The sequence below is a fragment of the Piliocolobus tephrosceles genome, chromosome 5 (assembly GCF_002776525.5).
Source record: "Piliocolobus tephrosceles isolate RC106 chromosome 5, ASM277652v3, whole genome shotgun sequence".
NCBI classification, from domain to species: Eukaryota; Metazoa; Chordata; class Mammalia; order Primates; family Cercopithecidae; genus Piliocolobus; species Piliocolobus tephrosceles.
The window spans coordinates 161234548-161260252 of NC_045438.1; the positions used below are offsets into that span (position 1 = coordinate 161234548).

General features: G+C 46.6%; 1 protein-coding gene across 5 annotated transcripts in view; it reads right to left on the reverse strand.

Moving 5' to 3' along the window:
• The window catches only part of RREB1 (ras responsive element binding protein 1), a 198099-nt gene that overhangs the window by 123244 nt on the left and 49150 nt on the right, over positions 1–25705 (reverse strand). For 2 of the 5 annotated variants that reach the window (XM_023221154.2, XM_023221160.2), the window contains exon 1: positions 20175–20427. The exons of 1 other annotated variant lie outside the window; for it this stretch is intronic. The gene's annotated coding sequence lies outside the window, so the exon portion shown is untranslated. Of the gene's footprint in view, positions 1–19538; positions 19721–20170; positions 20428–25705 lie in introns of those variants that run through there. 2 more of the 5 variants (XM_023221155.2, XM_023221158.2) reach the window with 2 other exon arrangements.

A 25705-nucleotide genomic window follows, 5' to 3' on the forward strand; every position in this document is an offset into this window, starting at 1 on the left:
CGAACACATGATGCTGCTTTGTTGGCTGTTTCAGCTGCAGTGAAGGGGGTGGATCCAAGCAGAGGACCAGGAACATCTGAGGGGCAGAGCCGTGACCCAGATGAGGGCACATGCTCTGCAGGTGAGCAGCGAGCTGGCAACTGCTGTAAGGCAGCTCCACCTTTTGAACAGATTCTATTTCCACCAGATGCTGCCAGCCCCTAAAGCCGTCACCCACAGAGTCATCAAGACAGCAAATTAGCTGACCCTCTGCTCACACCCTGTCCCACCCTGCAGTCACTCCCAACTGACACACCAAACTCATGGTTACTAGGAAATACATTGTCCCAGTTCAGCTCCCAGTATCCATCCTCAATATTTTTGAGAAATGAGTCCCTCTCCTCTAAAGAATTCCAAACTCTAATGACCTTCAATAAGTACCAATTAGTACAACACAATTAGGGAAGTCTAAACACTGTTGAATTCTATTTGCTGAAAATAAATGTTGCCACCTTTCCACTATCATTTAACAAGGCTTCAGAAGGCAGCCCACATATCCTGGGCTGAAAAATCTCTTGTAAAAAAAAAAAAAAGGAAGAAGTTATTCTGTTAAAGAGAGTACCAAATTCCAAGTTCACACTGCAGTTTGCTAAACACCTTGCCTTCTCTCCGACTTAAATTTTCTAAAGGGTTAGCAGTTCTCTGAACCACAGAGCTGCTCACATCACAGTCCTGCTCCAAAACATTTGATGGCTCACAACAGACTCCACCACGGAGCCCCCGTCCATTTTTCCAGGGCCAACACCTCTCATCATTCCAACTCAACACAACACGCCTAAGCCCTATCCTCCAGTCACATTCCACGTTTTGCCCTACCCTGTCCTCAACTAAGCCTCGCATTTTCATACTCCAGGGCCTGTACTTAAACTGCTTTTTTTTGCCTAGAAGGACGTTTTCCTTCCCCACATCCTCCTCCTCCACGTGACAAGCCCTGCACATTTGAGAGCATCACTTCCTCTTCTTTTCCCAACCACTTCCCACTTGCAGGCCCCTCCACTAGTCCTTGCTGGTTATGAGGCACTGACGAGTTTTAGGGCAGGGACCATGTTTTACCCATCCTTGTGTTTCCAGAGTCTGGTACCCCAGGCAGGTGTCAAGAAACAGTTCTTGATGCAGGCTCGCTGACGGTGATACTCCACAGATGGGAAAAAAGGAGCCCAGAATGCTGGCCTCCTAATCCAGGTTGCTTTTCACTATTATTTTGCTGAAACTACCCAGCTGCCGTGAAAAAAATAACGATAATAATAGTAGTAAATAGAGAAGATAGGTCAGTTATAACTGAGTTGGTAGCACACAAGACGTAATTTTCTGTTACTAGTTTCCAAACAGTCCTTCTGCCGGCATGGTGGCTCACACCTGTAATCCCAGCACTTTGGGAGGCAGAGGCAGGTGGATCACCTGATGTCACGAGTTCAAGATCAGCCTGACCAATATGATGAAACCCACCTCTACTAAAAATATAAAATTAGCCAGGCGTGATGGAGTGTGCCTGTAATCACAGCTACTAGGGAGGCTAAGACAGGAGAATCCCTTGAACCTGGGAGGTAGAGGTTGCAGTGCACTCCAGCCTGGGCAACAAGAGTGGGGCCGGGGGGGAATAAGGCCAGGCGCAGTGGCTCACACCTGTAATCCCAGCACTTTGGGAGGCCAAGGCGGGCAGATCACAAGGTCAGGAGTTCAAGGCCAGCCTGACCAACATGGTGAAACCCTGTCTCTACTAAAAATACAAAAATTAGCTGGGTGTGGTGGTATGCACCTGTAATCCCAGCTACTCAGGAGGCTGAAGCAGAAGAATCGTTTGAACCCGCGAGGCAGAGGTTGCAGTGAGCCAAGATTGTGCCACTGCACACCAGCTTGGGCGACAGAGCAAGACTATCTCAAAACAAACAAACAAACAAAAAGAAACAGTCCTTCTCCGCAGACAGGAAGAAGCAGGAAACAGACCTTGAAGTACTTATCGTAATTCAAGATCTGCCAGTTCCATAACTTGCTCTGATGCCCTCACAAAGGAGCAAGGCACACTGGGGATCCCCATCCCAAACACACTCTAAGAGACAGAACAGGCTCCTCTCATTGCCCTCCAGTCCACACAGTTCTTCCTGCCTGAAAAGCAAAACAAAGAAACAACAGCTCCCAGAGGCGATCACACTTGAGCAGTGCCCCATGTCACTGGGCCTCTTAGAATCACCCCAATACCAGTTTTGAGGCAAAACCTTGAGTTTCCATATTACGTAAAATAATAAACTATTATAAACAACAATGAACCTGTTCTCAAGGCACTGGCCCTACCCAACGCAAAACTAACTTCCCAAATGCTCACAGAGCTTAGAGTCTCTTCAAAAGAGGGCAACCTATGAGTCTGAAACAGGGCTGAGTACTTTCAGGGAGGTTAAAAGTGGTGCCCACATGAAAGGTTTCAAGAGACAGGAGAGCCCCCCACCACCACCACCATGAACCACATGGAGGACTAGCAGAAGCCTGGAGTTGAAGCCCCCACCCTTCCACTTCTGGGACATCTCCCACCATGCAAAAGATCATCTCTGTTTTACACTCTAACCTTTCCAAGGGGAACAGGGTGACAATTCCATACTGGGCAGGATTTGTCCAGTGTTTCACCCTACCTCTCCACCAGCTCTTTCCCTGACAGTCTTCTGCTTCAGTGTCTTGTTGACCTCCCTTCTATAAGGGTTCCCAAATCCCAGTCAGCTGGTTTGTGTACTAATACCACCTTTGCAAACCCTCACTTCCACAAAACACTGAATCTCCCTCCTGACCGTCACAGAAGTGAAGATCTAGCTTATGTTGTCAAATACCGGCTAGAATAAGCTGTTCCACTGGTAAGCTGTAATCTGCTGTTTCCACAAGCCAGGACAGTTTTCCCCCTGATGTGCCTCACAAGGAAGGCTCTGCACACAGCAGGTTTTCAGTGAGTTCTTGTTTGGTGAATGGATCATGTCCCTGTGACAGGTAGTCTGCCGGGGTCAGCAGCACAGCTCAGAGTCACACTTCACAGCTTGAGCCCTACTAGCTAGCTGCTTCTCTGGGTCTCAATTTCTTCATCTGAATCTACATCATGGGGTCAATAACAATTGCATCTACATCATGGGGTCAAAGAATTATTGTGATGAATGAATGAGATGATGCATGAAAAGAATTTAGGCCGCTGGTAACTAGTACAGGCTCAATAAATGTTAGATCTTATGACTACTGCTCCTACTGCCATCATGCTGGGAGTATTTCTACATGAAAAGCCTAACAACCAACAAAGGGTGAAAACTAAATTATAACTTTAGATTGTTGACATGTCAGAATGGAGTCCTATGGAGTAATCCAGCATGGGCAGAAGAGAAACTGAAATGCCTAACTTCTGGTTTATCTGATTTAAAGCAAATACAGGCAGGCCTGGCCCTGGGATGTTTTTCACCAAAGGTGGTCTGTTACTTGAATGCTGGGGGTTGAACTTATTTAAAAGTACTCTAGACAGATTAATTTGTAATATAACCACTTGCAGTTTCTGGTGTTTAGGACTGGATTTCTGTGTACTCTGTTTCCTGAAGAGACACAAGAGGCAATGCTAGCTACCATGAGAGTTCTAGAGACAAGCTGGCCAAATGAGCCTTTCCAAAATTCCATTTCCTGCAAAGGTAACAATGAAATAAATCATGATCTCTAAATATAATAATTTGGCCAGTGCTAACCACACCACCTCCCCAATACACATATACTCCCCGCCTTTTCTTGAGCACACCACAGAAGGAACACATGACCACACAGCATCTACTCTCCAGGGCAGAATGGAGGGGCAAAGGCACAAAGCAAGCCTCAGAACACACAGGCCACCATGTTTGCTACATCTACATCAAGAGCTGCTTAAACAAAAAGCAAAATCAACGACAAAACTCTCAGACGGATGACCACCCGGGTCCCAGAGCTTACTGCGGCAACAGGACCAAACACGCATACATTCTCTTTCAAAAGCAGAGTGTCCACTTTCGTAAGGAAAAAGTAATTTTTACATCATGTATCCCAATACCACATTCTTAGCAAGATGACAGACCTTTGGGTACACAAAGGACATATCACAGATACCCTTAAGACATATCACATGAGGCCGGGCGAGGTGGCTCACACCTGTAATCCCAGTACTTTGGGAGGCCAAGGCGGGCGGATCACAAGGTCAGGAGATCGAGACCATCCTGGCTAACACAGTGAAATTCCATCTCTACTAAAAATACAAAAAATTATCCAGGCGTGGTGGCAGGCGCCTGTAGTCCCAGCTACTCGGGAGGCTGAGGCAGAAGAATGGCGTGAACCCGAGAGGTGGAGCTTGCAGTGAGTCAAGATCGTACCACTGCACTCCAGCCTGGGCAACAGAGCGAGACTCCATCTCAAAAAAAAAAAAAAAAAAAAAAAGACCTATCACATGCCCTGGCCTAACTGATGCCACTCTGAACTTCTCTGAGAAAACCTCACTAAAATTCCAAAACACGTATTTATTTATTAACTTATCTCAGTAATCTCCTCTGGTCCTCAGGAGCTTTACATAAAGTACGTTCAACCCTCCGCCGGGAGTGGTGGCTCTAATCCTAGCACTTTGGGAGGCTGAGGCGGGCAGATTGCCTGAGCTCGGGAGTTCGAGACCAGCCTGGGCAACACAGTGAAACCCTGTCTCTACTAAAATACAAAAAATTAGCTGGACGTGGCGGCATGTGCCTGTACAGAGTCCAGGCTCCCCGGGAGGCTGAGGCAGGAGAATCGCTTGAACCCAGGAGGTGGAAGCTGCTGTGAGACGAGATTGCGCCACTGCACTCCAGCCTGGGCAACAGAGCGAGACTCTGTCTCCAAAAAATAAATAAATAAATAAATTCAACCTTCATTCACAGATGATGCCACAGATGGTCTAACATACCCAGAAAACAGTCATATGTAAGACATGCCAATACCCCACAGCCTAGAGAAACCAACAAACCAGGGCCCCGAGGGGCCACACCACAGCAAGGCAAAAACACAAATGTTTAAGGTAAAACACATCACCCAACAGAGAGTATGTGTGGCCACCACTATCCAGAACTCTTCAAAATAAGTAGCTGTGGATGGGTTATCCAAAAGTGAGCTGCTACATGCTTGTCACCAGAAACTGGTTTCTAAATGTACTATCAACACCAATTTTGGATATTCATAACAAGGCAATTATCTAGCATGCAGTATTTGTAACACACTTCTCATTTGATCTCTAAATCTACACATCTGCTTAGGACACACTGAAGTGAAAGACTCCAAGTTGTTTGTAGATACCTTAAAATTTAAATTTTCAAAAATACACAAGTCCAGTTTTTAAAGTTTTCTTCCCAGCCATCTCCTCACCAAGCTATTCCAATCAGAAAAAGTGAGGAGTAGAAGAGGTCTTCGTTGAGTTTTATTCCCATCTATTCAATTCATCTGATCAAATACAGGACTGGGCCAGGCGCGGTGGCTCATGCCTGTGATCCCAGCACTTTCGGAGGCCAAAGCAGGAGGATCACTTGAATCCAAGAGTTTGAGACCAGACCAGGCAACACAGTAAAACCCCAGCTCTACAAAAATTTTTAAAATTAGCTGGGCATTGTGGTGTCCGCCTGCAGTCCCAGCTACTCAGGAGGCTGAGGTGGGAAGATAACTTGAACCTGGGAGGTCGAGACTGCAGTGAGCCGTGATCACAACACTGGACTCCAGTATGGGTGACACAACAAAACTTAATCCCTTAAAAAAGAAAAAAGGCCAGGCACGGTGGCTCACGCCTGTAATCCCAGCACTTTGGGAGGCCAAGGCGGGCGGATCACGAGGTCAGGAGATCGAGACCATCCTGGCTAACACGGTGAAACCCTGTCTCTACTAAAAATACAAAAAATTATCCAGGCGTGGTGGTGGGCGCCAGTAGTCCCAGCTACTCGGGAGGCTGAGGCAGGAGAATGGCGTGAACCTGGGAGGCAAAGCTTGCAGTGAGCTGAGATGGCGCCACTGCACTCTAGCCTGGGAGACAGCGAGACTCTGTCTCAGAAAGAAAAAAGTAAAAAGAGACAGACAGATGGAAATTCACATTCTCCTCAATATAGGAGAACACTACATGGGGCTCAAAGGAATGTTCAGGTTATATCCATCAGGGTTGATATCTCATAAAAGAGAAGCTTCCTTGGAGCATGCTCACCTGAGGTTTTGATGAGTTATTTGATGACATTAGAGAAAAGCATTACCCAAAATGGGAGCCCAATAGGACCTTCACGCGAGACCATCTTAAAGGCTGGTGGCCCAACTGAGGCAGGCACCTTCCCTCGGGAAGCAGAAATCTTACACAGGAGACAGCCACTTGCTGAGTGGCCGGAGCACACCTTGATGGAAGTTTCAGGGTCAGATTGCACCCTGCCTGTGTTGCATAAAGCAGGGCAGCACACCTGCACTCCAGCTTCTAGTGTGTACCAACTCAGTGGAAAACACGTCACTGTTGGTTTTGTTCCAAAAAGATTTTGTTTGCCATTAAAAAAAAAAAAAAAAAAAAAAGGTTAATTAACGTAATAGAAACCAAAGGACTGACTGGGGGTAGGGAGCAAGTCAGCCATCACCAGAGGTATTTAAATACCAGCTAGACAATCACTCCATGGGGACAAGTTCCACTTCTTGTGAAAGGGCTCAAATAAATCTTCTCCTTTGGCACCCACAGATCTAGTGGAGGGCCCAACGCATTAGATACACGACAAGTGGTTTTCACACAGATTACAGGTCAAGCAAAATACTAATGTAACTCTAATATATTAAGGGCATCGGGTGACCACTGAGGTACTGTATGTGGTTCCAACTAAGAAATAAGTTGGAAAATCAGGTGATGAAAAGAGTTCTGATGCTCCTAAGTAAAAGGCTTCAGCCACTGTAAGAGTCCTAGCTTGGTCTCTACCCAAAGGTTCTTCCCATGAACCCTGTACTAAAGTCAAACAGATAAGGCATCGCTAAAACAAACTTCAGTGCTTTTAAGATTTAGGTCTAGGGAGGATGTGGTAGCTCACACCTGTAATTCCAACATTTTGGAAGGCCAAGGTGGGTAGATCACTTGAGCCCAGGAGTTCAATATCAGCCTGGGCAACGTAGTAAAATCCCGTCTTTACAAAAAATACAAAAATTGGCCAGGCCCGGTGACTCACACCTATAATCCCGATACTTTGGGAGGCTGAGGCGGGTGGATCACCTGAGGTTGGGACTTCGAGACCAGCCTGGCCAACACGGTGAAACCCCATCTCTACTAAAAATACAAAAATTAGCCAGGCGTGGTGGCAGGCGCCTGTAATCCCAGCTACTCGAGAGGCTAAGGCAGGAGGGAGAATCACTTGAACCCAAGAGGCAGAGGCTGCGGTGAGCCAAGATCGTGCCACTGTACTCTAGCCTGGGTAACAGAACAAGGCTGTCTCAAAAAAAAAAAAAAAAAATTAGCCAGGCATGGTGGCGCACGCCTGTAGTCCCAGCTACTCAAGAGGCTGAGATGGGAGGATCGCTTGAGCCCAGGAGGTCGAGGCTCTAGTGAACCGTGATCACATCACTGCACTCCACCCTGTTGACAGAGCAAGGCCTTGTCTCAAAAAAAAAAAAAAAAAAATTTAGGTGTACATCTCATCTAAAAATAATTCAAAAGCTCAGACCATCTGTAAGAAATTTTTCCTATTCCTTTTAGCATCAGGAAATTAAAAGAAGAAAAAGAAAGAGATAGGAGGCAGCCATTTTTTTCCCCATTAGTAAGAACATAACATCTGTTTCTCACTGTTACATAAGTACTATTCATGCTTCATCCATACCATGCACTTTTTTTTCTTTTTGCGAAGGGGTCTCACCCTGTTGCGCACACTGGAATGCAGTGGTGCACTCACGGCTCACTGCAGCCTCAATCTCCTGGGTTCAAGTGATCCTCCCACCTCAGTCTCCTGCGTAGCTGGGACTACAGGTGTGCACCATCATGCCCGGCTAAGTCTTGTATTTTTTTGTGGAGACAGGGTTTTTTACCTTGTTGTCCAGGCCAGTCTCAAAGTCCCAACCTCAAGTGATCTGCATGGCTTGGCCTCCCAAAGTGCTGGGATTAGAGGCATGAGCCACCACGCATGGCCTAGGCACATAATTTTTAATCAACTAAAACACAGTGCAAGTAAAGAAATAGCTGGGGGAAAAAAAAAAAAAGCGGGTGGAGGGGGTGGGGACATAAACGTAGCTCTTTAAAAGGTAGAGAACACACCTTGTTCATAAACCTTGATTAATCCAGCGTTTCACTGTCAGAGGCATCATCGTCCACTCAGCTGCAAAAGCTAGAGACCAGGAAGTCATGTCTCCCTTCCGAGACCCTGCCTCATCACCAAGCCCCTCCCACCTCTTAAACCTTTATCAAATCCTTCTAAGCTCCCTTTTTCTACTGCCACCACCGGTTTTCAAAGTTTCAAAAACTGGCATTCTAACTGACACTCTTCCAAACAGAAGGTAAACAGTTGCTTCCTTCTAGCCAGGTCTGTTCTCAACTCTGGGTAGGAATAATCTTTAAAAATGCAAATCTCATCATGCTAATCTGGCCTAACACTTTTCGTAGCTTCCCAGAGTTCCTAGCAGCCTGCCCTAGCCCTTATCTACCGCACCATCCCTGTAATTCACTGGTTCTGTGTCTTGTCTTCCTCCAAACACACTGTGCTTCTCTCATTTCCCTGGACACACACCTCTCTCCAACCTCAGGGTCTTTGTACAAGCTATTCAGACATTAGCTCAAATGTCACTTCCACAAGGTGCCTTCCTTGACCGGCCTCCCAGCATCTTTCACTCCTCCCATACACACAAAGACCAATGCGATTCACTGGTAGCACGTAGCACAAGTGTAAATATGACTTCTTAGTTTCTGAACATGTCTCTTTATTTTCTTTTTTGAAATGGAGTCTCACTCTGTCACCCAGGCTGTAACGCAGTAGCATGATCTCAGCTCACTGCAACCTCTGCCTCTAGGGTTCAAGTGATTCTTCTGCCTCAGCCTCCTGAGCAGCTAGGATTACAGATGCCTGCCACCATGCCCGGCTAATTTTTGTGTTTTTAGTAGAGATGGGGTTTCACCATATTAGCCGGGCTGGTGATTCGGATTACAGGTGTGAACCACCATGCCTGCCATTTCTTTTGATGCAATATATCCTCTATGAGGCTTTCAACTATCCTTCCCATACCAGTAAGCTTGGTGCTTAACACAGTAGCCTAGCATAGTGGATATTCAAATACGTATTGAATCAATAAAAATCTGCAAATGTTAAAAAAATAATAATAATAACACCATGGGAGGCCAGGCGCTGTGGCTCACACCTATAATCCCATCACTTTGGGAGGCCAAGGTGGGTGGACCAACTGAGGTCAGCAGTTCGAGACCAGCCTGGCTAACACGGTGAAACCCTGTCTCTAATAATAAAAAAAATTAAAAAATTAAAAAAACACCATGGGATTGGCAAATTTGGTGGTAGAAAACTGCCTGTTTCCAAAAGGAGGCTAATTCTGATACTGAATCACACTTCAGGACAGGAGGTTGTGAAGCCTTCTTAAGTTTCTGAACAAACGGTTCTCAGAAACCTTATTTTCATGATTTAAATACAATCAAATTCAGAGACATGCATGTTAAGCCTCCTTTAAATTATACTTGGTTTTAAACTTTTAAGTAGAACACTTCAGCCAAATACATACAGATTTAACTAACCGAGTCATAGAAAACCTGTTTGAGATGTTCACTAGTTTTATAAAATTATCCTCCAAAACATTTAAAATTCCTAAAGCAAAAGAAAAACTGACTTTAAAATAATCTATTTTCTGGGCTGGGAGTGGTGGCTCACACCTGTAATCCCAGCACTTTGGGAGGCCAAGGCGGGCGGATCACTTGAGGTTGGGAGTTTGAGACCAGCCTGGCCAACATAGTGAAACCCTGTTTCTACTAAAAATACAAAAATTAGCCAGGTGTGGTGGCATGCGCCTGTAATCCCAGCTACTCAGGAGGCTGAGACAGGAGAACCGCTTGAATCCAAGAAGTGGAGGTTGTAGTGAGCTGAGATTCCGCCCCTGGACTCCAGCCTGGGAGATAGTACAAGACTCTGTCTCAAAAAAAAAAAAATCTATTTTCTGTATTGGAGAGGAAAACATACAAGCCTCTTGATAAATAAAACTATATTAGAATATTATATATGAATGTATCTGCCAGATCTGAGCCTAAACTCTAGTTAGCAGGTAAGCGCTTATTAAAAAATATTTACAGTAATGTATTTTTAATCAACCAAGATTTCACCTTGTATAAAAAATACCAAGAACTTCCACACACTACGTCTTTTTTTTGTTTTTGCTTTTTAAAATTCATGTCAGGTGCAGTGGCTCATACCTGTAATCTCAACACTTTGGGAGGCTAAGGTAGAAGGACTGCTTCATCCCAGGAGTTTAGGAATTTGAGACCAGCCTGAGCAACAGAGAGAGACCCTGTCTCCAAAAAAAAAAAAACCACTCACGCCTGTAATCCCAGCACTTTGGGAGTCCGAGGCAGGCAGATCACCTGAGGTCAAGAGTTCCAAACCAACCTGGGCAACAAGGAAAAACCCCACATCTTTAAAAAAAAAAAACAAAAAAAAGAAAAAAAAAATTACAAAAATTAGCCTGGCGTCATGGTAGGCGCCTGTAATCCCAGCTACTCGGGAGAGAATCACTTGAACCTGGGAGGTAGAGGTTGCAGTGAGCCGAGACGGCACCACCGCACTCCAGCCTGGGTAACAAGAGTGAAACACTTCATCTCAAAAAAAAAAAAAAAAAACCAGAAAACCTATTCACATGGTTCACCTTTGTGTTTCAGAACACCCACCCCATCTTCCTGGTTATCTCCCCTATTTGTGAAGACATATCTACCTCTTTTATGAGAAAATTAAGATTCTGATTTTGTATATTCAGAGAAACGTTTTGTTTTTTACAATAAAGTGTCAGAATAAAGGAAGCTCCCCTAAAACAGTGAAAGTGATTTTTTATAAATATGATCTAAAATCAACTATTATCACATGTGTATATTGCACATACACACACACATACAAACACATAAAGCAAGATTTATACCCTGTAGGTTTCTGGCTTGGTATTCTGTTTTAAATCCTAGGAGTAACGGAAAAAAGAGAAGTTAAATTATACACAGACCAACACTCCTATTAACTCATACCACTAATGAAACAAAACTCTAACTAAGCAGAGAAAATGGGCCCACACATTGGAGCTCTGAAATTATTTTGGTCTTTGATCTGAGTGCCCATCTCTCCTATTTAATGTAAACTTCAAATCAAGAGCCATGAAAAATGGTTATAATTAGTAAAGGCCCCAGTGTGACAGCTTTTAGCGCAACCAGGCATTAACAAGGAGTTTTTTTCACTTTTACGTTAAGCTGAGCCAACTTTTATTTTAGAATTTCTGTAATTCAAAATTCTTTCCCACCAAAGCACTTAATTATTTCCCACCTAGCACCACCCTCTGCATGAAATCTTTAGTTCATGTCCATTTCCTTCACTGAATTTGTAGCACTATTTAGGCCTTAGCTTCCAAATTACATGTGGCTATTCTCCAAAATCTTCAAAAACTCTCATTTTTGTATCAGAAATCAACACACAGTGGTGAGTGAGCACCAACTATGCAATCGTTCTAGGTACAGGAGATGGAAAAATATTCTTGAAGTGAGAGAAACATGTTAACAGATAAATTAAAACAGATAAGACTTGACAGATGGGGGTAAAAGTTATTCACAACAGAAAAGCTAATTCTCCGTACAAGAGGTAGAATTTAAGCTGGGTCTTGAAAAAAGAGTATGAAATCTTTATTGCTGAAGGAAGGGGATGGGGATGCAACAGAATGAACAATCCAGGCAACAGGAAGCAGTAAGAATCAATTCAGTGTGGCAGTGGGGCAGAAGAGAGTGACAAGAGCTGAGACTAGAAATTCGGCTTGGAAGCAAAGTTCCTTGTATGCCAAGTTAAGGAGTTTGGATTTCTTCCTGTAGACAACAGAAAGCCAAGAGATGTTTTTAAGCAGGCAAACACCACGCACAGCTTTAGTTTTGATGATTCTGGCAGCAGAGTGGAGGATGAACTGCAGTAGGGAGAAACTGGTGGCAGGAAATTAACTTGGGAGGCATTTGTGACTTGATGAGGGCCTTAGGTCAGAAACGATACAACAGTCAATGCCAGGGCCAGACTGGAGTGTGGTTTTGCAGAGAGGGCCTGGTGACTGACAGAACATCGGGGCAGGAGAGACAAGCCTCAGGACAGCAGTAAGGCTCCTGGACTAGAAGGCTGGGTGGATGGTGATCACCTTCCAGAAGGAAGGGAGAATATTTCATTTTTACAAGTACCTGCAGGGTAAGGTACTTGCAGGGTGATCAGGGTGACAGAAGGTTCAAGTTTAGGACAAGTTAGTTGTAAATGGAGATACAGAGTTGGGAGTTGGCAGTTTATAGGTTAGAGGAGAAGACAGAAAAGCACCAGAATGCAGGGGCGTTCTGCAGGAACAGGACTTATTACCAGGTATGGAACTCCTAAGGTGGCTGCAGAGCAATGACCCTGAGCACCATCGGTACGACTGATACCAACGGGACACTGACTAACTGCTGGTTTAAGATGTAAAAAGAGCTATCTTCAAGTAGTGCACATGTCTATAAAGTAAGTGGGAGCCCAGGCCACTCTAGGGGTGACTCTGCCTACCACTGGCAGCCCTTCCTTCTCTGGAATTCAATCTCTGTCTCCTTGTTTTCTTCTCCCCTCCATGGTTTCCTCACCTCCTGTCTGTGTGATAGACTGGAGGGGGTGGGGGCGGGGGGGGGAAGGCCAAGGGTCAGATCAGTAGCACTTGTTGGCTAAAAGATCACTCCTGTCACTATATTAGACATTTCTGGTCTGAGGCCTGGAGTCAGTCCCTTAACATAAAAATAATCACTGCTTCCTACCCTGCATCCCCTTATTCCCTTCCTATCCCTCCCAACCACAGCAGCTGGCAGACATCCACCCTCTCAAGAGGAGATGTATGGACAGAGGACCCGGCTCAGAAACACTGCCCTATAAAAAGGGCAGACGGTTATGTAAGAAGTTTGCAAAAACTTGAGAAAATAAAATACAGGAGACCACGAATGCAAAAACATTAACTGTCAAGCAAGTAAGGGCTAGTTCAAACACATTAAAAAAAAAAAAAGTATACTCCACATACCTTACAGCATGAAGGAGGCTACAGATGACAGCACCAGAGCAAGTTTCCCAAATAACTGAAGAGGTGCCTGGGAAAGCTGAGCCATCTACCAGAGCAGCTTCACAGAGCCAATGAATATGTTTTGTTTTAGAAGCAGATGACTTCTAGAATTTTCATTTACTATGGGGTTTTCAAATACATTTAATGCCACTTAATGTTCTCCTTAACCCCAAATTTTCTGTGAAAATTAGAACTTGCCAACCATGGTACCTCTGATACAAGTAAGAGCTTACTTGCTTTACGGAATTTCAGATTTATAAATATATCACATGCAATACAGGGAGTGCACCCGGTGGACTTGGAGATGAGACCCAGGCCACGACTACCGTACCTTCCAAGCAGGCTTTCTCAATCTCAGCTCTGCTGACATATGGGGGGTGTTCTGTGCACTCTAAGATGTGGAGCAGCATCTCTGGGGTCTATGTACTAAAGGACAGTAGCAACTCACCCCTGCCACCCTCCTCCCCAAAAACAAAAATGTCTCCAGACATTGCCAAAAGTCTCCTGGGGGCAAAACCACCAGGTTGAGAACCACTGCTTCAAAGAGTAAGCCCCAAGCTTGTCATCTGCTTTTTCCTTAAAACTCATCCCTCAGCCTGATCAACATGGTGAAACCCTGTCGCTACTAAAAATACAAAAGTTCGCTGGGCTTGGTGGTGTGTGCCTGTAGTCCCACCTGCTCAGGAGACTGAGGCAGGAGAATCGCTTGAACCCTGGAGGTGGAGTTGCAGACAGCCGAGATTGTGCCACTGCACTCCATCCTGGGTGACAGTGAGACTCCGCCTCACCTAAGTGAACCACATTAAGAAGTTTGCTAGTTCTGTTAGTCTCGCAGCACTAAAAACAAAAAGTGCTGCGTTTCCCCAATTTGAACATAAACGCCTAGGCAAAATTTGACTAAGGTAATGGAGGTGTGCAAAATTCTGGAAAGGAAATCCAGAATGGATACCCACAAAGCTTCCTGAGCTCAAAATATACCACTTTCTTCCATTTATAGATTTTGACTTTCTGGAACATTTACTTTATTCTTACAACAATCTCATGAGGTAGAAAGGCTACTAAAAAGATGCGTCTCATCACATTCATCAACAGAAATGCTACCAAGAGCAAGAGTGCTTTTTAAATTTTCCTTATACCTTCAAACTCAATTAGGTTTATTTTGAAAAGGATCTAGTCTTATTTAAAACACACACACACCATACACATGGAGATAAACAGGCAGTATATATTTAATGCTGCTAAGTCCTCTTGAGGTCAAGCTGACTCTGAAAAGCAGCTGTTCTACAGGGCTAGGCTGGAGTTAGGAGTTCTGGGTTCCAAGTTTGATTTATTATCAGTCCCTGGGTGGACCACAGCGCAGCTGTAAAATGGGTCAACATACCCACCCAACTCTTAGTGTTCCTCTAAGCATAAACATGGAATCTTTGCTAAAGGCCTCCACAAGAGCAGGGTGAAATTAACTAAGCCCTAGAAGGCATATCTGAATGAAAAAGAAAACTTTTGAAGGGATTAAACCACCAGAAGTATCACACACTTTTATAACAATCCTATCCTATAGTCTCTGAAAAGAGTGAAAAAGAGATGAAATACCAAGCAAGCTAGGGAAAAACAAATAGAGCATTTAAAAGCTTTATCTAATTACCCCCACTGAGACGTTTTCTCTTCAGTCTGGCTGTCTGACAATGCCTGTGGGGGTTTTCATTCTCTTTCTCCACCCACCCTCATGATGTCTGCAAGCCCTCAGGTGAATCCCTGCAGGAGCAGTCAGTGCCCAGTCCCGGGACTTCACAGAGGTTTTCGAATTCTCTTAGCATTACTTGCTTGAATCACACTGAACAAACAGTCTCCACCCTCTCCCACTGCTTTTGTCTGAAGCACCTATTCACAGGCAGCCACCTTTACTGGTGAGCAGGCTGGCTAACTTCAATACCCTTGAAGTCCCACCAAAAGCAAGATGCACCGATCACTCCCAGTCTCCTCCTCCCCATCCGCTTCACCCCAATCCGCCACTGCCAAGGGCAGAGTGCAATCCCCAGCTACTCGGCTGCAGTTCAGACCACGACGAACACCAGGGAACATGACAAGAGAAACTGAGTGGAGCACAGTCGATGACACTGCCGACAGGACTGCTAACATAAAAGGAAAAACCCCTCTCCACCTTTCTCATTCTTTTACCTCCGTAGTAATGAAAACATCAGCAGTCTTCTTTTCTGTCTTCTGCCTTCTATGGGAGTGGGGGAAATGAAAACTAAGTGATGCATTTCAGAGAGCACACCGTATGCTTCCTCTGGGTTCCATATAGTGTACCTTTTCCCTCTGATTTATAAGGAGAGGTCCCTGCAACCCTCACCCCCGTGTGGAAATCACCGTCTGACCCTTGCTCTTTGAAAAGTGCCATGGCTGCTTCTACTCAAAACTCACTCCCTAAATCAGGAAAGAGAGGAAAGAAACAGAAAGAAAATTCATTTATCAACTTCTTAATCATATTTGGATATAAAAAATATGACTCAACACTGCCTGTTCAATAGGTCAGATGTACACAAATTAACCTTGAAGCAGGCAAACTTCTGGCTTACAACAGGCTTACCATTCAGCCAAGAGATGATAATTACCAATCATGGCTTCAATTAGATCTCAACCATTTTATCTCACTGAAAAACTTCGAGATACTTGAACATACTTATGGCAGAAATGTAATATACATCATACCTATTTTTGTTTTCTAACATTTGGCCAGTCCTTCCAAAGATACTCTGAACCTAATATAACTATTTTTAAAAAGACATCCATGAACTGGGCGGAATAAGCTGTACCAGGGAGGTGGAGTGAAATGGAGGAGGAGCCCTATCAAAACCTAATCTAAGGGAATGATAATCTCAGTAAAGGGGGAAAGAAAGCTATTGTCCCCTTATCAGGACAGACTACATTGCATACTTTGTATTGATACTAAATTGCATTTCTATCTTTGAATACAAATCTGTTTGATATGGAATAAAAGAAAGACATAACTTTATGGATTATGTAGAATTTCCAAAACAAACCAAGGAATCAGTTATTATTACTAGAAATAAGAGGGCACTATACACACAAACCCTCAGGAAGGTTCAACCTGAACACATTGGCAATAGTCAAGAAGTCCACCAGACAAACTGCCATCCACCACCACAAGGCTGGTCATAGAGTACTGAACTTCAATTAAAGACACTTACAAAAGAAAGAGATTATTTAAATATAATAACAAAACCAAAACAAACTTTAACATCCTACCTTCCCAGGTCAAAGGACACAGAAGATTCAGAAATTAATTAAACCCAGTAAATAATGTAAAACAGGGAAGGATTCCCTTTCAAAAATGCTTCGGTTAATTTTAGCATCCTTCTGTTTAGCTGCTTAGCAACCCTTATCCTATGACCTTCTAAGCACCACCTACTTTTCAGAAGGATAATGAATAGAAACATCAAAAGAATTCACTTCTGTTTCCAAAGAATATATTTAACCAATTTTTATAGGAGTTAAATTCGTATTAATTATGCCGTGCAAAATCCTAAAAGGGTAGCATTATAAAACTTCATTAACTGGGACATTTCCTTAGCTGAAGGTGATAAACGATGTTAGCAAGTGAGCATAAGATAGCAAGCAAAGACTTCCAAACTGACCTCAGAAGTGGAATAACACAACAGCTCAAAATTGAAGAGCAAAAACGACCTAAGGCAGCTACTCTGTACAGTGCCTGGCACACAGCAGGTAACCAATAAACTGCTGTCGATCAGATGCTGGACTAATAAGCGTAGGTTTCTTTTCTTCCTTCAACATGTTGTACCTGTGTTGGATACAAATAAGGCCTTGGGAGTCTGCCTGAAGAAATTTAAAAAACCCTTCAATCAAAAGGTCGCTTGTTGGAATATGTAACTAGTTAGGAATGGATGCACCACCTCTACCAGCTCAATAAGACGCATGTTCTCCACCACATAACAAACACTTGTCTGCCATAAGAGCTTAGCGTCTGATTTTCTGATGAGAAATAAAGCAGTATCTACAAAAACCCAGAGAATGATATTTCACGTAACAGTAAGCATCAGCAGCATTTCTTAAGAGTATTACACATCCAGCAAATCCTCTTTTAAAACAAGACATTCTAAAATGCAACCAGTTTAGCAGTATTTTTAAGACAAAAACAATGCAAGTTCATTAACCTAAAATGGAGCACAAGCTAAGCAAATAACTAAATCAAAGAGTTCTTCTCTCCCTTTCTTTTGTAAAAATGGGGGAAAGGTATTTTTTTTAACACATTTAAAACTTGATTAAAGTCATTCAAATGTTTAATTCATCAGTGTAACCAAAGCTCAAAGCACATCAAAGCAGGACCCATCAGCGGGTACCCAGAAAGCTCCCTCCAAAGGGCAGAGGTAAACACATACATACACACACGCACACACACCACCCCTAAAATTAGTGATCCGTCTTTGTATCAATTACTTGTAGAGCTCGAACCCATTCCTTCAAAAGTTCTGTGGACTCTTGAAGGTAGTACAGAACTCAACGTTTGTTTTTCAAAGAGGTTTTAGCCAACACTTTGGCCTCTATCTAACTCAGACTTCCGGGTTGAAATATGTCTTAGAAACTATACCTGCCTACTTGAAAAAGCACCAAATCTAGAGGATGATTTTCGTGGGTGTGAAAAAACAAAACTAAATCACATTCTTTTCTTGGCAGTTCTCTTTTCCCCACTCCACTTCAATTAAACTTATTTCAGAATCAACTCGCACATATGCACGGTCCACTACATATATAAAGGGGAAAAAAAATCTCAAAAATAATGGGGATGCACTAGCAACTCTGCCTTTGCAGAAATCATTTCAAGTCTTCTTAAGACAGAAATTCCTCGCTATTTCCAGCAACACCATTCAACAGACAAACTTTATTCCCATTGGCTTTTAAATAGCTAAGCTTAAATCTAACGCTTAAGAGGGTTCACTTTTCTACTAATGAAAACCCCCGGACAGGTTTTTCAACATACCAAAACGTTATATTTTTTTATTCACCCTGTTGTCTGTCTCCACATACACCACCATCACAAACAGCAGCAGCAGGAGCATCCTCAAAAGACGAAAACCCCTCCAAAGTGCCCCGAATGTGTGCTGCTGCTGGCTCTGAAGCCGTGTAGAATTTCGTAATGGAATGTGAACTGCTCGTCCGGATCTGGGCTCACGTTCTATCTCCTAACCAGTAAGGAGCGAGAGAGGGCAAATCTGCTGAGCAAGGAGAAATACTTTCCTCCTCTTTTATAACCCATCACGGATGCACGGCGGCCGAGGGGCGCGAGCTGCACGCGGCGCCTGTCAAGCTGCCCGGGCCCGCACCCCGTGGGGTCCCCGCGTCCCCCAGCTCCCCGCCCCGCCCGGAGAGGAAGGCGGCCTCGCCGACCCGTGGGCTCGGCCGACGCGCCCCGCACTCACGCGGGGCCGCGGAGCAGGTCACATCGTCGACGCGCCCTTGGCCCGGTCCAGAAAACACGCCGCTTCCCAGGGAGGGGGTCGGCGGCGACGGGAAGGACCTCCCCTGCTCCTTAGCAACCATTAAAGTCGCAGTTTCCTAAGAGACCGCGAGCGGGGAGGGGGCGCGGGGGGCCCGGCCCGAAACTTGTGCGGGAAGTGGCGGGGGGGGGCAACAGGCCCCCCCCCACCCAGCTAGACGCTGGGGGCCGGGATGGGAGGAGGAAGGGAAGCCCCAGAACTCGCAAAAAACTGGTCCAGCGGGCGGCGGACAAAAGTTTCCGAGCGCGCTCCACAGCTGGGCGGTGGAGCGGGCCCCGGCGGCCGGCCCCGCCTCGGATGCTCCCGGCCTCCTTCCTGTGCTCGTGACGGCGCCGAGACCCCAACCCCTCCCCCGCCCGCGAGGCAGGCTAGCTCCACACCGAGGGCTCCCACGAAAACACGCACCCCGCCAATGGAAGGGCGAGGGAACAATACGTGCCCGCACGGCTCGGGCCCGGTCCCCTCCTCCCCTGGTCCCCCGGGGCAGTGGTCGGCGTGACCACGACCTCCAGCCGAGAACCGGCGAGGGCGCGGGGCTGCCCGCGGCCCCCTCCCGGCCGGCGCCGTCCGCCCGGGAGGATCAAAGTCCGCAGAGCAGGGCGCGGCGGATGCTCCCACCGAGCAGCCCCGAGCAGGCACCCCCGCTCGAGCACCCCGAGCAGACACCCCCAAGCCGGCACCCCCGGATACCTTACGGCGGCGGCGGGAGAGCGGGCGCCGTCATCTCCGCGCTTCCCGGCCCGAGAGGGACTCGAAAGTATGTAGGAGAAAAGTTTCCCCTCCCACATGGGGGGGAGGATGTCGAGGGAGAGAGGGCGGAAGATGGAGAGCAGCGCTGGGAAGATGTTTCTGGCCGGCGGTGCGCGCACCATCCGAGTCCCGGCGGTGCTGGTTAAAAATAAACTCGGCGGCGCGGGTCGGGCCGGATTCCTGCGCTCGGACGGCTAATATGGATGCGCATCAGGTCCTGCTGGCGAGGCGCTGCGGCGGCTCGCGCTGGGAGCTGGTTGGCAGAGCCGGCGGCTCGGGAAAGGGAAAAGAGCGGAGGAAGGGGAGGAGGAGGAGGAGGAACGGCCCGGCGCGCAGCCCGAGGGGAGAGGGCTGCCCGGCTCATCCCTGGCCGCCCCGCCAGCCCGAGCGCACGCTGCGCGGCGTGGGGCGTGCGGGTCCCCGGCTGCGGGACACGCCGAGTTTCAAAAGTACAACGCGCTCTGCAGACTTCACCCTCCCCATCCCCAAAGTTCTTTAAAAGGTCGCTCCGGCTGTGCCCCAGATGTCTCGCTGCCGCCGGAGTACCGCGAGTCGGAACCCGGGGCACGTACTTACGGCCGGGCAGGACGCTTGGCTCCCAGGCATGATGCGTTGGGGACCGGTGGGCTTCAGGGAGAGACCGAGGAGAGATGCAAACTTGTTCCGGAAAAGGAATCAAAATGGCGTTTCTGGATGTGCAAAGTTCATCAACTCCGCAGTCACTTCCCCTCCTCCTCTTCTCCCACAGGGAGGGAGGTGGGCGAGGAGCTGGCGACCCCAGCGCCCCAGCCGTCGTCCCGGCCCCCGTCTCGGCCCCCCGCCCAGCTTCCTCGCCCGCACGCTCGGAGTCTCGCTCTCCCCCTCTCACCCTGATAAGTAGACACATCACGTGTTGCTCCTGCGAGTCTCCTGGGGACGTGTTACTGAGCGGCCGCGGCGGCGGCGGCGGCGCTCGGACTGGGGGGGGGTGAGGGGGAGGACCGCGGTACCCGCCTGTCCCCACCGCCGCCCCCGCCCCGACTTTAGCAGGGTGACCGCAGTTGCCATCCCGGGATGGATGGAGGTGGAGTCCCCTCCCCACCCCCCACCGCAGCCCCAGGTTTGCCCTACGCCCTCCCAAGGCGCCCCGGGCCATGGGAGGGCCGGGCTGCCCGAGGGTAAGGGTCCGGGAGGCCGCGACTGAGCGCGATCCCAATCGTCCCTTTGCTGGCAGGCCACCTTCTTCGGCCACCGCGCCCCCTCCCCTGCAGCCCCTCGCCGCGGGCGGCTCCCCGCCCCCGGCTTTCCATCACTTCACTCCGCAGTTTGTTTCACTATTTTAACGGAGGCGGGGGAGACACGGTGATGCCCCGGAATTGCGAGAGGGGCGCCTCGGAGGCGCTGGGGTTGGGGGGATGGGGGGCGTGGGGCTCGGGGTGCCTGGCCTGGCGCCGCCCCTCTGGGTCTCCGAGGCATCTGGGAGGTGGAGCCCCGCCCGAGCCGTTTCCTTTCCACGCGGTCCTCGCTCTGCATCCAGGTGGGGCGAGTGGATGATGGGGCAGAAGATTAAGGAGCAGGCGCTTCACCCCGCCCCTAGCTTCGAGCTGTTTCTCTCCCGGGGCCATCCTTCTTACTCGGCCTGCCGCCCTGAGCGTGTTCGCCGTCTAACAAACTCAACTCCGACTCGACTTTGGTCCCCTTCCCTTACCCACACCCCACAAAGGATGCTTCAGCGGGGAACTGCGTGGCCGCCAGGGGCTGAGGACGGCTCCTGCCGCTACTGTGTCCCCACCCCGCGATGGAATGGCTGATGCTGTGTCATCCACGTCGCCCTCCAAGGCTTCAGAGAAGCCACACGCAGTATCTCTTTCTCTCAGAGGGCTCCTGTTTCAACTCTGAAAAGCAGGGGCCCTTCTCCGAGCCGCTCTCCATCTCTCCAGCTCCTGCCACCACGCTTCGCACTGCCTGCCTTGCCCCAAGTTATCACGGAGCCCAGAGAAACCAGGCCTGGGCTGTGCTTCCTCCATAAAGCAGCTGACATGTTTCCAACTGTTAATACTTCTGCTACCGAGATCCTGAAAGGGGTCTGTTCTCGGCCTTTGGAAACATCTTCAGAAAGATAAGGATGATTGTGGTTGTTGAAAATAAACACCCCCCCCCCCCCCCCCCCCTAGTTCTAAAGAAGAATGTCCAAAGAATACTACAGTAGAATTAAGCGTTTGGGTCTGGTTAGGCAAGACGATGTTATGCAGGCAGAAAGCTGGCTACTTTCTATTTACTATGGCCTTTGACCCTGGCTCCACCACACCAGCTCCTCTGAGAAGGCTTGAACACCACGGAGAGTTGTAAGCCCAACTGTGAGCCTTTAATTTGAGTCCTTCCATTGACCTCTAGCTTTCAGGGCTGCAGACAGAAGTGTCTGACTCGGGATGGGTCCTGGCCAGAACAGAACTCTTTAGAACCAAGGAAAAGCAGCTGGACCATTGGGTCTGATATGAGATAAGTAGGCTAAACCACTGCCCAAAAAGGTGATTCAGCTGGCTGTTTCTCTGACTTTCATCAAAATTAAGTTTTCGGAACCTGTTATGTTTCCCAAGGTCTACTGTTTACTGAAGAAAACTCCATCCAGAGAAATTTTAGCAATTGCGTTTTTCTGAGCCTCCCTGAACCCCGCTGCCCCAAAAGGTATTATCAAATGCCTTTTTGAAGACAGGCCAGTCGTGGAGGACACGGGCATGTCACTAGACAGGAATAATAGTTCACACAGCCACCATAGAATAGGTGTCTTGTGTTTCTAAGTTGTAATGTGTTCCAATGAGGGCGAGGGAAGGGCCCTGTGGGGAATGCTACTTTATTTACCCACTTTGCCTCTGATTCAGGTGCTAGCCTTTCCTGGTCTCCCCATTCAGGGATAAGTGTTGAATAGGAAAAATATCAAAATTGGAATTTTATGCATAATTTAGCAAATCTCCAATGCTATATGAATTTTCATGACAAATTGCCACCTGTATAATGCCATCTAGAAAATAAATACTGGCAACAAAAAAGATTGAAAACAGTTTTACTACAATTTTTTTATTTTTTTTTATTTTATTTTTTTTGAGACAGAGCATCACTCTGTTGCCCGGGCTGGAGTGCAGTGGTGGGATCACGACTCACTGCAGCTTTGAATTCCTGGCCTCAAGTGATCCTCTACCCTTAGCCTCCCAAGTAGCTGCGACTACAGTGCATGTCACCACACCTAGTTAATTTTAAAAGTTTTAGTAGAGAGGAGGTCTTGCTATGTTGCCCAGGCTGGTCTCAGGCTCTAGGGCTCAAGTGATTCTCCCACCTCGGCCTCCCAGATTGCTGGGATTATAAGTGTAAGCCATTGTGCCCAGCCTATTACAAGTTACACTTTAAAAATTGGAGTATCATGCTGGGCCCTGTGTTTCTCATTTCTAGCTAATTAATAAACATGGCCATCAAACCACCTGTTCAAGAGTCATGCTCTCTAAACCATCATGCGATGCCACTTCACACCCACTAGGATGCTTATAATAAAAAAAACAGACAATAAGTGTTGAAGAAAGTATGGAGAAACTGAAACCTTCATACATTGCTGGTGAGGATGTACAATGAAGCAGCCACTTTGAAAAATAGCTTGGTAGTTCCTCGAAATGTTAAACATAGAGTTGCCATATGACCCAGCAATTCTGCTCTTAGGTACATAAACAAGAAATGAAAACATATGTCCACACAAAAACTTGTACTCAAATATTCATAGCAGCACTATTCATAATAGCCAAAAAGTGGAAACAACTCAAATATTCATCAGTTGGTGGATGGATAAACAAAATGTGATATAGCCATACATAGACTGTTATTCCACCATCAAAAGTAATAAAGTACTGATGTACAATACAACATGGATGAATCTTGAAAACATCATTCTAAATGAAAGAAGTCAGATCCAAAAGGACAAATAACGGATGATTCCGTTTATATGAAATGTTCAGAATAGGCAAATTGATAGAGAGAGAAAGTAGATTAATGGTTGCCTAGAACTGAGGGCCAGGGAGAAGTGGGGATGGACTGCTAACATGTGGGGTTTCTTTTTGGGATGCTAAAAATGTAATAGGCCAGACTACCCCTCTCCCCCCTCCTCCCTCCTCTTTCCACCTCTCCTCTTCCCCTTTCCCCTCTCCCGCTCTCTCACTCCCTCTCACTCTGCCATATAAGAAGCATCTTGCTTCCCCTTCACAAAACAACAACAACAGCGTACACCAGGCAAGGTGGCTCCTGCCTGTAATCCCAGCATTTTGGGAGGTCAAGGCAGAGGATCGTTTGAGTCCAGGGATTTGAGACCAGCCTGGCCAACATGGTGAAACCCCATCTCTACTAAAAATAGAAAAAATTAGCCTGGCGTGGTGGCAGGTGCCTGTAATCCCAGCTACTTGGGAGCCTGAGGCAGGAGAATCGCTTGAACCCAGGAGGCAGAGGTTGCAGTGAGCTGAGATGGCGCCATTGCACTCCAGCGAGACTCCAAAACACAAAAAACAAACAAACAAAAACCATCCTGGCCAACATGGTGAAACCTCGTCTCTACTAAAATACAAAAAAAATTAGCCGAGTGTAGTGGTGCGTCCCTGTAGTCCCAGATACTCGGGAGGGTGAGGCAGAGGAATCCCTTGAACCCAGGAGGCGGAGGCGGAGACAGCAGTGAACCAGGATGGCGCCACTGCACTCCATCCTGGCGACAGAGCAAGACACTGTCTCAAGGGAAAAAAAAAAAAAATGTAAAACTTAGCCAGACATCAGACATGGTGGCATATGCTTATAGTCCCAGCTACTTGGGAGTCTGAGGCAGGAGAATCACTTGAGCCTGGTAGGTCAAGGGTGCAGAGAGCTATGCTTGTGCCACTGCATTCCAGACTGGGTGACAGTGTGAGACCCTGTCTCAAAAAATTAAAATTAATTAAAATTAAAATGTTTTAAAATTGATTGTGGTTAGGGTGCACAACTCTAAATATACTAAAATTCCATTGAATTGTACATTTTAAATGGGTGAATTCTATGGTATGTGAGTTATATCCTAATAAAGCTGAGCTGTATAGACATATATGGAATTGTGCTAGGTTCTGTAGTGGAGAACTGATACAAAAATGGGTAATTTATAATCTGTGCCTTAAAAGAGCTTGCAATCTAATCTCTGCATCCTCATGATATAATCATGAAATGCAAAACAACATATAATAAAAAACATCAAATACATACAAAATTAAGTTCAGAGCAAAGATCACTTTTTTTGAGACATAGTCTAACATATAGTAACAAAAAAAATTAAATACATACAAAATCTAGGAGTTCAGAGCAAAGAGATCACTTCTTTCTTTCTTTTTTTTTTTTTTTTTTTTTGAGACAGAGTCTCGCTCTGTTGCCCAGGCTAGAGTGCAATGGCGAGATCTCGGCTCACTGCAACCTCTGCCTTCTGGGTTCAAGCTATTCTACCGCCTCAGCCTCCTGCGTAGCTTGGATTACAGGCACCCATCATCATGCCCAGCTAAGTTTTATATTTTTGTAGAGATGGGGTTTCACCATGTTGGCCAGGCTGACCTTTTTTGTTGTTGTTGTTGTTGTTTGTTTTTTTGGTTTTGCTCTTTTTACCCAGGCTGGAGTGCAATGGTGTGATGTCGGCTCACCGCAACCTCTACCTTTCGGGTTCAATCGATTCTCCTGTCTCAGCCTTCTGAGTAGCTGGGATTACAGGCATGCGCCACCACGCCCAGCTAATTTTGTATTTTTAGTAGAGATGGGGTTTCTCCATGTTGGTCAGGCTGGGTCTTGAACTCCTGCCCACCTCAGCTTCCCAAAGTGCTGGGATTACAGTTGTGAGTCACCGTGCCCAGCCAAGATCCATTCTAAGAAGAGTGATCAGGGAAAGTTTCATGGAAGAGAAAGTAATGGATTTGGGCCCTGGAGAATGACTAGAAATTCAGTAGATGAAGAAGATGAAGATTGGGAATTAAAAACAGCAGCAGATGCAAGAGCACAGTTGTAACAAATGACGGGTCCCACTCAGAGACCAGTAAGGATTATAGCTTGGCTGAATATAACATTTACAGGAATGTACTATAGGTGATGAGACT